This window comes from Chelon labrosus (genome assembly GCF_963514085.1).
Source record: "Chelon labrosus genome assembly, chromosome: 10".
NCBI lineage: Eukaryota > Metazoa > Chordata > Actinopteri > Mugiliformes > Mugilidae > Chelon > Chelon labrosus.
The window spans coordinates 26,545,571-26,558,040 of record NC_140360.1 but is presented as its reverse complement, the minus strand read 5'-3'; the positions used below and the strand labels follow the sequence as shown (position 1 = coordinate 26,558,040).

Sequence of the window (12,470 nt, the reverse complement as noted above, 5' to 3'; positions counted from 1 at the left end):
TCGAATCCCCGGGGCGGAGGCCTTTCTGTGTGGAGTTTGCATGTTCTCCTCGTGTCTGCGTGGGTTTTCTCCGGGCACTCCGGTTTCCTCCCATCATCAAAACATGCTAGGTGTTAGGCAGGTTAGCCCACAGTGGCAGCGTGCGTGAGTGCAGCGGCTCAGGACCAACCCTCCATGTCTGACCATGCAATCTCGTTATATGATACGTATAATATAATGACAAATAAAGACTCTTTTATCTCTATGCTTGTCCTGCTAGATTTTAACTTGGGATCTAGTGAATTTGGAGGCCAGGTCAACACCGTGTGCTGTTTTTCGAGTTTTTGGAGTAGTTCCTAAAGCGTTTTTGTGTGATTTCTTTTCTCACATCTTTAACTGAACCTGACAAAACTTCCATTCTAAAAAGCAGATCTGAGATCGTAGCCATAAATATAGTCAATATGCAATTGTTTCTTTGTACACACTCGCACACACTCACCTTTACCCTAAAACCGAGTCATAACCCTCAAACAGTCTTATAAAGAAGTTAAGGCTCGGTAAAGAAGTTTCCTCACTCCAGTGGTGTAAAACTCAAACTGGTCCTCAGAAAGATAGCTGTACAAGACGACACACACACACACACACACACATTATATGTATTTTGACAGACTGGGCAAGCATGTAATGTGCATTTATAATTTCTCTGGGTCTCCTTGTGGTGTGGACAAAGGTTAAGTGTAACAAATGTAAAAGAAACTAAAACATCCAGCAGCATTTATTTTTTCATGACTTGCTTCCTTACTTCATGCCAGTCACTCAGACAATCAGGCCACCAGGGACATGATGAACACCACACAAGTCCTCACACAACCCCCACACCCCCACACTTGACCAGAGGGTGGTGACCCAGCTGACCAACCACCAAGCACTTCTTAACAATGAACATATTTCACTAATTGTGGGTGAAAAACAACCCAGTATACCACAGATATATCACTGACGTGTGGAAATAGAGTGCATGATTCCTCGTCCACTTTGCTGAGAGGAAGAAAAGATGATTCCAGAATTGCTGTCCTTGCATGTTAGCTTCAGTCCAGTAATTGGAAAGCAGTCGTATGTGTTGCTGGTTATGAAGATGAGCTGAAACCGCAGCGTTACTGCTACATTGTGCCTGCCGACACAATGAGACATGCTGTACATTGTTCATTTGGCACATTTTTTAATTTAAGTACGTTCTCAATATAATAATTTTTACATGTTTTATCACAGTGCTGCAGGAGTGGATCCTCCCTCAGAGACTGAAGCTACTGCTTCAGAAGCAATGTTGTTGGCCAATGGCCTCAACAGAGAGTTGAAGTCGTAATTTGTCTCCTGCAAGTAAAATGAGTCTCATGTGACCTGCTTTACATGGAATAACTTCTCCCACCCTGCAGGGTTTGTCCTATATATGATGATATCAAAACACAGACCTCCTGCTGACTGCAGATCTCGCCTGGGGAGCCTCGAATGTGTGCAGTATGTTCAAATATCATTATTCACAACTGGAAGATGAGCCACACTGTGAATGTCATTATGATTTTAACTTCAAATGTCCTCATTGTTGAAATGTTATGCAAATTTGGCTCTAAATTGCTATGGGACATTTATGTGCTGGCCACAGGAGAGAAAACTTAAACTATGTGCTACCTCCATCTAGTGGTGAGCACCGTAAGAGTCCTTGTGTAAGGGAACAACATCAGAGTCAGAAAAATCTTGAAAAAAAATCATGTATTGTATGATAAACCTAACATTATTTGCTTGACTGAAATTGATTTTATGTTAAGAGGAAATCTGGCACACCAAACAGGAAGTAAACTTTTCAAATGATTCTGGATTTAGGAGCAATCATCTATCATCTGTTTAACAGGCTGCTTTTATCTGATGATGAAAATTAAACAAGAGGACATTTTTACTTCTCTTCTTAATTCTCTTTTATAACTCTATTAAAAGTTGGAACTCACTAGAGCATGACGTGACTTGCAGAAATGATGCTGACCCTCAGTTTAGTTGTGGAATAATAATTTGCACATGTACAGGGCCACATTTGACAAATTCCACATTTTGTGTTTTGTGGTGTTAGCATCTGTATGTACAGTACACGACTGTGTGTGATTGTGTACTGGCAGGACTCTGTGTCCAACTCTGAGCCTGAATAGAAACCATTTACTCCTCTGCTCCCCTCCTCCTCCTCTCCTGCACTTTCTGACCCTGTTCTCTGTTCTCCTTTCTTTCTCCTCATCGCACCATCGTGGCTGTTATGTAACGCACACTGCTGGTCTGTCTGATGCTTCCTAACAGCAAATCATTGTGAAAGATTACACTTTTTTTGTGTCAAGTCCTGAATGTACTAAAAAAATACTTTTTCTCTAGTGCTACATCACTGTTGTGCTTCATGTGGGATCAAATGTGAAATACTCTAGGCTGTCTTACACTTGATAACTTGTGTGTTTTCTGTAGATATTGTTTCAGTATTCAGTTAAGATGACGACTAACTCCTCATGCTACCACAATCCAGCTACTCTTCTTTATTGTTAACAACCAGACCAGAAATATATCATGTTCTGAGGACTGATGATTTTTGATCTAAAGATCTATGATCTGTCAGAAAATATTCATGCAAGCAACTGGATAATCTTTGTTAAACACAAAAGGACCAATAATCTCCTCTGTGATCCAACTGGAGATACCATCAGTGTACACCATGTGCCCGAATCTTTGTCACACCTGTGTTCTTCTCTAAGCAGGCTGCAGGCTGTATCAACCATATCAGTGACTGACTAGCTCCATTATTGATGAGAGATAATACACTCCCCTGCTCCGCTGATGTCTTATAAACAGGTGCTGAAATGAACACCAGCTATTCAAATGGCACAATGTTATGCCTCAAGAAACACAGTGAGGTTGCATAAGGCAACAGTTTCTGTGGCAAAGTCAAACAAGTGTGCAAAGAGGCACAAAAAACATAATCAAACGCAATGATCTGATTAAGACGTAAAAATGAAAAACATTTAATGTAATCTTCAACATAACCGTTTTTCTTCATCCATTTACAACCTCCAGATCACTACCATTTTCATAATAATTATGATTACTGTCAATATTTATTGACAAGTAACATTCACAAAACCACACAGTGACATAAATTCCAATCATTCTCCTCATGCTCAGTTAATCGTCTTAAAGAGATAATGAAACGCTGCACCTTTCAAGGTGTGGTTTTTAGTTGCCACATTTGTTAACCAGTCACCCTGACACTATGATGACCCCACAAATGATACAATACCATCATTAAAATCGTTGCAAGAAAATACAAAATTGTAAGTATTTGCAATAAATGAATCCAAATTTTTTCTTAAGTTTCTCAACTTTGTATTTGTTATGATAGTTATAATGATAGTTACGTGTAAGACAAGTGTATATTTTTTGCAATTAATAATAAAAACATTCACTATTACAGATTACAGAGACCCATAAAATAGTAAACAAACAACCCCCAAGAAATTTGCATGTAGTCTGTTTTCTCATTTGTTTTATGATCCGCAATTCAATCTGCATTGCTATTGGTCGAATATTCTGTGCGTTGAATCTGATTGGCTGCGGATCACGTCTGTCATTCATCTAACGACGCCCCCACTGCCAGCGACTTCCGCCCCTGTGTCAAGCCAACGCTACACAGTACATTCCTGCTCATCTCTGTGGACTCGCGAAATATTTGTCCTGCACGCATCGCCGAGGTAGGGTGGTATATATTTAAGTGCTCTTTCCGTGCTCGTTTGTTTTGATTTGCATGCCGCAAAATTTGCCTTGTCTTTTATCTTCAAAAGGAAATGCTAACTATGCTAGTTAGCCACCTCTTTTTTTTTTTTTTTTTGTAGCCCGCCCGCTAACGTTATCGCTAGCTGTCAAATGCTCCTGGACATCCTGTCAGAGTTGGGACTCTCAACTATTTGTGTGTTGTTAAAGGCTCATATTATCCCGTGTACCTATTTAAAATAATTGTTCTCATTTAAAAAGATTGTTTATTACGGGATTTATTACGGTTTAATTTGGCAGCGACATCAATTGCCAGACTGAATGCGCTAATGTTAGCAAGCAAACAGTTCTCGGTGCGTGATTGGGATGGTTTCACCGACGCTGCTAAGTTGTCAGTGAAGATTTAATTGACCATAGACAGCTCACTTGGCCAGTGATCTTTTGTTTATGACTAGTTTTCATCGGAGTCGACTTGTTATGTTGCTGTTACATGAAGCTACCTTGTGTGACTGTCAGTGATAATCTGTCCTGTGTAAAATGCGAGGGAGACGTATAAAGCTTCCCAGAACACAAACACATGCAGATCGACATCAGAGCATTGAGTGAAACCCTTTACATTCACTTATGTGGGCTTCTTCACTCATCTGAGGCAGGATGCTGGCTAAAGGGACCTCCAGTCGCTCAGCAATCACCGGAATTGTTCCCCTGTTTGTTTGACTTCTTGCCTACATCACCACTTGCATTTGACTCGCATGAGATTAAACAAAGCTTTGTGTTTTAAATCTTGTGTGCTGTAGGTCATTGACCTCAAGGTTTGCAGTTGCACAGGAGGCAGCTAGTCTGTTGAAAATAAATCCACCACCACTTGAAACTTTCCATGAATGGACTAAAACGCAGTGTTTTGGTACATATATTAGGAACTGATACTGAGGTATTGACACACTTAACTTGATGTTGAATATTAAACTTTTGTTGACAAATTGGTAATAGTTTCAACGTTTCAGTGTTTATTGTCATCCCAAAATGTGAGGTACATGAAGTGGAACAAAACTAAATACTGAGGCACAGCACAATAAATAAATATAAATCTAAGTAACAAAAGACTGTATAATAAATCTATCAAAAAAAAAACACAACAACAGTGCAGTTTGATAGTTGTTGTCAAACTGACAATATGACAGATGCTTTGTTTTTGTTAAGTATAACAAAGTTGAACTGAGACCTATCGTTTGTCCACATTTAGAAGTGACAGGTTTTTGTTGTACCAGAATCACTTATTATCTGATCAGCAGATGAACTGAAAATAGCTTTAATAAAAGTTGTAATTGTACACCTAAATAGTATACCTGAATTTTAACTAAAATGTGTGGGAAACTGTATCGGACTTGAATAATATAGCGTGTTTCTTCTTTTATACGTAAAATAAAACAATATCAATGATATTTAGCAACATTTTCCCCAGTCTTAGACACCTAGAGTTGTTTTTTTTTTCCACTCTGCCCTCTTGTTAATAAAGTGTCCACAGTTTACTGACACGGACATCTGCAGATTTTATAGTTACATTACATGAGATACCCGGCAGTTCTCTCTGGAATTACGCTTGTTGTCATTTTGTTGTTCATGTTCTTCCCTAAGGTGTCTTAATTACCCCTGTAGTAAGTTGCTATGGCGATGGTCTCCATCGGAAAGGATAGCATCCCTCTGTTCCAGTGAGCTTCCGTCCTCTCACCAGATTAGAGGCATGATGCATTTATGTATAGATGACAGACTGTGTTTGTTTATTCAGTGGTTGCCTCGTTAAGTGTTTAATCTACCAACACCTTAAGCGGTGCTTCAGTTGTGCAATAAGTATTTTCAAGTTCTGTGGTTAAATTTAAGGGAACAGGAAGGAGACGTTGCAAAGCATGTCTTAAAAGCCAGGTTTCAACACTGTTGATAGGAATGTTGCAGCAGTGGTTGGACCAACACACTCAAAAGCAGTAGTTACAAGAGCTACTCCTTACTTTGGAAGTCTAGTTACAGCTTTTGAACATGAAATTGACATTTTAGCTTGCCTGTCATAGGAAGGTTGACATAATAAATGACTAAATAGTTGTATTGTACCAGTTCAGTCCCATTGTCAGGTACTCTGTGAAACATTTCCTATAAGCTGACCTTGTCTGTCACAGTTGGTCTTTCCTTTTGTGTGTCTTTTATCTGCACTGTGTTTCCACATGGGGATAAGGCAAAGTTTGAGTTAAAGCTAGTCTAGGCAACCATCCAGGCAACAAAGAAACAATACTGTATGTATAATTTGTGATAATGCAAGCTAGCCAATCAGGAACCATTGTATTGTTTTGCTCTGCTTTGATTGGCTCAGAGTCATAGTGAGTGTGTGTTGGTCTGTAGGAGTAAACTATGGGAACAAGGCAGCTACAGATGCAGCAATGTGAAGGGTGCAAAAAGGAAGGACATCTCAGACCTTGTTTCTTGTTTGTTTTGGTTCACATCATGCACCATTATTTCAGTGGTGTCACTGTGGATTTCAGTTTTTTTTTTTATTAATGTATTGACTGTTTTCTGGGTAGTTCATCCTTTGGTTAATCACTAAATTTCCTATTAAATTTTTATTCCAACATAATCATACCATGTTGCATGTGATATCTATAAAAAAGAAGAACCAATTTGAAACTTGAGGTTTTACCAAAAGATGGCCAGCAGTTTAAAACCCAGAACCTTCATGCTGTGATGCTAACCACTGCTAAAAATTAATTTCATCCGCTGAGAGCGTAACGTTAATAGCAATCTACGTTGTTTAGTTTTATAGGCCTTTATGTGCAGAAACAAATTGCATACAACTTGTAAATCAATCGTGTCTTTATAGAGTTCTTTTCTAAAAAACAAATAATAGGACACAGCAGTGGCTCCCAGGGTCGAAGTACATGTAATGTAGTCCAAATATTTAGCAGATCTGCCACAGCGGGGAGCGGTTTCAATATTAGTAAGTTCTCCTTTGTCGTCTTCTTCTTTTGGGAGTTTTGGCTGTTTTGAGTTACTGGTCATTTTACTGCCCAGCACACGATACAAGTATGTTGAAAGGAGTCTCTCAAGCGCTCGGGTCCCTGTTTAATGAATTTTTAACATTTGGGTTAGGGCTTTGTCAGTAAACATTGTGACACCACCTAGTCATTGCGGCCCTATATGAAGTACCACTCTGTTATTATGTTCCTGGAGGTATTTGTCAGATTGTGTGCTATATCAGCACTGTATTATCTCTACACAAAATTAAATACAGGTCAGAGGATCCTCAGCGAGAACACCTGTCTGTGGTAATTAATGCTTGGTGTGGGGTAATGTTGGAGTCCAGTTCAGATACAGTCCCAGTCATGGTACTTTACATGAAATCATATCGCTTACTGCAGCTGAACCAGAATAGCCAACCGTTCAGATATTGATTGTTTAGAGAGTATTCAGTTTTGCATTTTGTCAGCACATTCCTCTACTTCTACTACTAAAGTGTGGAAATGTACATATACATCTCAGCTTGGACGCATGACATTCCTCTTCCTTAATCCAGAGCAGCGAATGTCCTGCTGTGACACCTCAGTTAATTTTAACAATTTACCTCTGGTGTGAGGGAATGCTCTAAGAAATGACAAGACAAAGGGAGTGTGCCTAATATGCAACTCTAAATTGGGCTACTATGGTAGCACAACAAGCTTGAAACGAGAGAGACCTGAGGCTAGGGAACTTGGATAACTAGCTAGCTAATGGCTCATTACCCATTGTTTGCAGTTTCCATGTGTGGAAGTTGTGTAGTTGCACCACAGATGAAGCTACACTTGAATGTAGTCTGCCTTAGCTATCTTATTTTGTCTATGAAGGGACAATGTGCGTGTGGTACATGTGAGACTGGCGTTCTTGGTTTGCATTTAGTTTTCTCTTTCTTGTTTTCCCGTCCTTATTCTCTGATCGTGAAGACAACATCAACAAAGCCTAGTCAACAAGCAAGCTGATGAGGGTTTAAGTAACACTACACAAGTATTTTGTCTAGCAAAAACACTGAAAGAATGTAAACATCTGTCATCATGGATACTCTATAAAATGAAAGTGTATTGTGTTGTGACTATGTGCAACTGATCCTAGGTCTCAGAGATTTAGCAGGCAAAATCCTAAAATAAAGACTGGCGACCTGTCCAGGTTGTACCCTGCCTATTGCCCGATGACAGCTGGGATAGGCTCCACAGGCCCCGCAGACCTTAACAGGAACAAGCGGTTACAGAAGATGAATGAATGAATGAATCCTAAAATAAATGGTAAATCTGTTCCCACAGAGAAGGCTGCAGGACCACCAGAACACCTCAACGCAGAAGTTAACACCCAGATAAACCAGATTTTCCTAGCTAGACCAGTCACATACCAGCACAGTTGCGAATGATCACCATCGCAAAGCTTGCTTTTGTGAATGTGTTGTATGTGGATCAGAGTGTACTATGTGTGCGGTAAAGGGTTTGCACATTAAAGACGTTTAGTAGCAAGATGCTGACCTGGCTTTGTTTCTATACACACGGTGCAAGCAAAACTCTCCCCAGCAGGGTTTCCTTCTTAGCAGGTATTGCTAGAAGGCGCTGACTCATGCTACAGTGAAAACCAGTTTGTGTGAGTGTCGGACCGTATGCTCAGCGTTGTGTTTAGAATGAGACGGTGTTTTCTTTCTGAGGGTATTACGCTGAGTTTTAGCAGGAGGAACATGAAGAGGATGAGCTAATCACCTGAGTCTTGAGACAGACGATGCAGACAGTCGGACAGTCGACAGTTGTTTTGTGGTGTTGGGCTGTCACTGTGTGTATTACACACCACTGGCGCTAGTCGGACCCCGGACAGCAGCTTTTCAGGTGGTTTCTCTGGTTGGCTGTTCATCTTAGAGGACCACTACACTAGAAGAGAAACACGTGTGATGAAACGAACTAAACGATATTCAAAGGGCACACAGAAGGCGCTTCTCTTTGTACATCTTTATCTAGTATGAACATTCAAATATTCCCACGACAACATGATCATCTACAATGAATAAACTGATGCTGCAGAATGTACGTGCCGTTGTTTTTTGCGGTGTGTTTAACGTTTTGGCCCAGGCACATGCGACGTGAGGTGGCGTCACGGTCGGACGTCATCTCAAGGCATTCTTTGGTTTGTGAATACAAAGTGAATGCTCGAAGATGAGACTTTTCTGTCCCATTTGTATCATTGTTTCAGCTGCAGCAATGTGTGATTTAAGCTGATAAAGTGTTGTTCATTGCTGATCTACCTTTTTTCTCCTCATTCTGCTGAGCAGTCGGTAATGTGGCCAGCGGTGCAAGTCCTCTTGCAGACCAGGATGGATGCTGTTGACGTTAGCACTTACTTTTTCTAAATTGCTCCAGTCAGTGAATGTACTCGGCAAGGTTAGTCTTGTGATTAAAGTCGAGTGAATTTGATTTCATACTCGCGGTCGTACTCTAATAAAAAGTCGTTTGTGGGCATTGACATTTAAACTCTCTCTTGGTCTTGTGATACTTCCATTTCCCTGCTCTTGGGCAGCACTGATGTGTCCCATTACAGATGATATACTACAGTATATAATGTTCTGAAAGAGCAGCCTGATAGCACTGAAGCGATTTGAAATATTGCTGTGATACACTTTAAACCACCTATTTGCTTTTTCTGCTATGTCGAGAGGATTTGTTTGGGCCGGTTAATGACTGAAAATCTTTGTTCAATTTCTTTATTGTTTCCTGTCTTATAATTTGATTGAGGATGATTTTTTTTCTTGCTCCGGATTTTGTTTCACTATGAAATGGCGTCTATCAGGCCAGCTGCACTCCCAGTCCTCATGACTCTCAGTCTAACACTGACGGACAGTAGAAACATTCTGCTGCAGTGTTGTAGAGTGGGCTGTATGAGCTGAAAACAATCATTGAACAGTGTTTTCTGTATACAGTGGTGGTGGATTTATTATCTCTTCTTCTTTCATTTCACTATACTTGACTTCAAAAGCTGTGTTCCAGTGATCTATATGGTGAGATACTTGAAGAGCAAGGCATTAGTTGCTTGGTACACAGACTTGGCATCATTTATCTGTACAGTTTTGTATAGAGCACACAACCCTGTAACACTCCCATCTCCGTAGCAGTTCTCTTCTTTCTAGTCAGCTCTTTGTAGTCTTTTTCTTTTCTGCACAAATTAGTGCACAGACCCTAGCGAAATGCTGCTCTGTGTTGAACTCCCTTTAACACAGAGGCCTGTCTGTGCTTCTGGTTCCCACCATTGCCACTCATGCTGCATTCACATCCTACTGCTGTTCCCTTCATCCTGACCTTAATCTTTAAGCTGTGACCTAAAGCCCTTGCTTTGTAGAACTGAATGAGAAGACAAGTGCAACGGTGTTGGTCAACAAGGATTTTGGTATTTTGACCCCACCTCTGTGTGTTGGGGAAAACGTGTGGATTTCAAATGTGAAACTGAAAATGAAAAGGATGTCTCTGAACTAGTTCCCCATCTTGCTTGTCTTCTTTATATAGTCACAATACAACATTTCACAAATACAGCTTAGCCAGCATAGTCATTATTTATGTTATTGTAATTTTTTTAGCCTAATTATGCATCGATCGGTCATAAGATTATGACCACTTATGACCAGAAGAAGTAAATCACATTGACCATCTTGTGACAATACAATGTTCTGCTGGGAAATGTTTGGACCTGCCATTCATTCATGTGGATGTTACTTAGACATGTAGCACCCACCTAGACCAGACCAGGGACCCCCACCCCATAGCAATGACACTCCTTGATGGCAGCAGCCATCCCCAGCAGGATGCAGCCTGACACAGACACACACAAAAACGCTTTAGGAACAACTAAAAAAAAACATGAAGAACAGCACAAGGTGTTGACCTGGCCTCCAAATTCACTAGATCCCAAACTGATCAAGTATCTGTGGGATGATCCACAGAGGCCCCTCCCCTCAGCCCATAGGACCCGAAGGCCCCCACTAACAATATTCTGTTGCCAGACACCACAGGACACCCTCAGAAGGCCCATGTCCATTCCATGTTTTAGAGGCACAAGGGAGACCTACACAATATTAGGAAGGTGGTCATAATGTTATGCCTGATCATTGTGAGTTCTCACAAGTCTTACTAATGTAACAAGAAATGTCTATCCAGTGTCCTACTATTGATACAAGTGATAAGCAGGTGTGAAGGATAATCTCCCTTCAGTTCATTTTGAGATATTTAACAAATTTACATTGTTATGTCTCAAAACTAATGTTGTCATTGTTTCTAAAGATTTGTAATATTTCTACAGTATTTGACCTCAAGTTCAATCAGTTGTTAATTCTGTTGTGTTTTGTATCTCGCACATCAACTCTGGACTGGAAAATCATTTTATTAAACCCAGCCCTACACCTTGGAGTCATCAGAAAGTTTCAGTTAGTAATATCTGTCCGTTCTGAGAAGCCACTGGTCTGGCTGGACAGGATTCTGCTCTGGTGAGACACAAACTATTTACTGTGGTAACATTCCTACATTTGTTTCAAACTACTTTAATTATTTGCCCTTTCTACATATGACGCACTCCTACTTAACTTCAGATTTGTTGTGGGTTATGTTAAATGTTGGTACAGCCTGTACAGCACAGCTTCAGCTCTCAGTGTTCATCCAGTTGTGCAGTTCAGCATATACATACTTAAGGTGTGTGTTTCACAGTGTGCAGAGGTGTGTCAACTATTGAAGTAGGTGTGTGTGTAAAGAGATAGACAGAGGTGTGTGCTGTGTCAGTACTGAGCCTTACCTCGCACGGCAGCTCCTTAACCTCTTTATTTTTGTGCCTGTGGCTTTGGATGTGCTTGTCCGTTCTCGGGGGATCGATCTGGCTTCACTATATTTACTAATGGATACGTCACATCGGTAGGTTTCTCTTAAACGTTTCAGTTGATTGCCAAGGATGTTATTTTGCCATTGGAACATTAGTCAACAAATACAGCAAAACATTTTGTTCACTAAAAATTATTCGAGAATTTTGCTTCGCTCTACGTAGGCATTTATTTCAGTTTGACCATTGTCAGCTGTCAGTAGTTAGGGATGATTTTCAAAGGTTCCTCATAAGAAAACTCTTTCCTTTTAAATTTGCCTGTTCAGATGGTTATCGGTAACTTTCAGTTGAAAATAAAGTTTAGTTTGGTTGTGCTGTTTTAGTTATGTAACTATACGGTTAGAACATTTTCTAGGATTAAAAAATAATAGACCTTGTATCTTGGCTTAACTGTTATTTATTTAATTCTTTGCTAAAGACAAGGCACATATGTTTATTGTTTTAAGTATTAAAAGTATTAAAGTATTATTTTAGCCATTGATATTTCAGGTGGAAGAAAGAGATTAGCACTGCAGTAGATGAATTACATAACGAACTCAGGGTGAAGGCAGGATGAATGATCTAGTGTTAAATGAAATAGGCACACTATGTATGTATGAACTTTATCTTATATACACTAGGAAGGCATTCTGACACGACAGTCCTGCACTGAATATTAGCTTCATGAAGGTAATTAGCATTTGTTTAAAATAACTTGGAGTGCTGTTGATTCAACTGTGTGTTTTATCCTATTCTATTTCATTATATTTATTTTATTAGCTACTCTTTTTGCTCTTGTTATTTTTTATTCTGCCCTTTCTGTA

The 12,470-nt window shown here is 39.9% G+C and overlaps 1 protein-coding gene across 2 annotated transcripts in view; it reads left to right on the top strand.

Annotated features, from left to right (window-relative positions):
- The first annotated feature begins 3,479 nt into the window (after positions 1-3,479).
- LOC311494453 (oxysterol-binding protein-related protein 2-like) overlaps positions 3,480-12,470 on the top strand; it is a 29,039-nt gene continuing 20,048 nt past the window's right edge. For both annotated transcript variants that reach the window (XM_084553514.1, XM_084553513.1), the window contains exon 1: positions 3,480-3,752. The gene's annotated coding sequence lies outside the window, so the exon portion shown is untranslated. The remainder of the gene's footprint in view (positions 3,753-12,470) is intronic.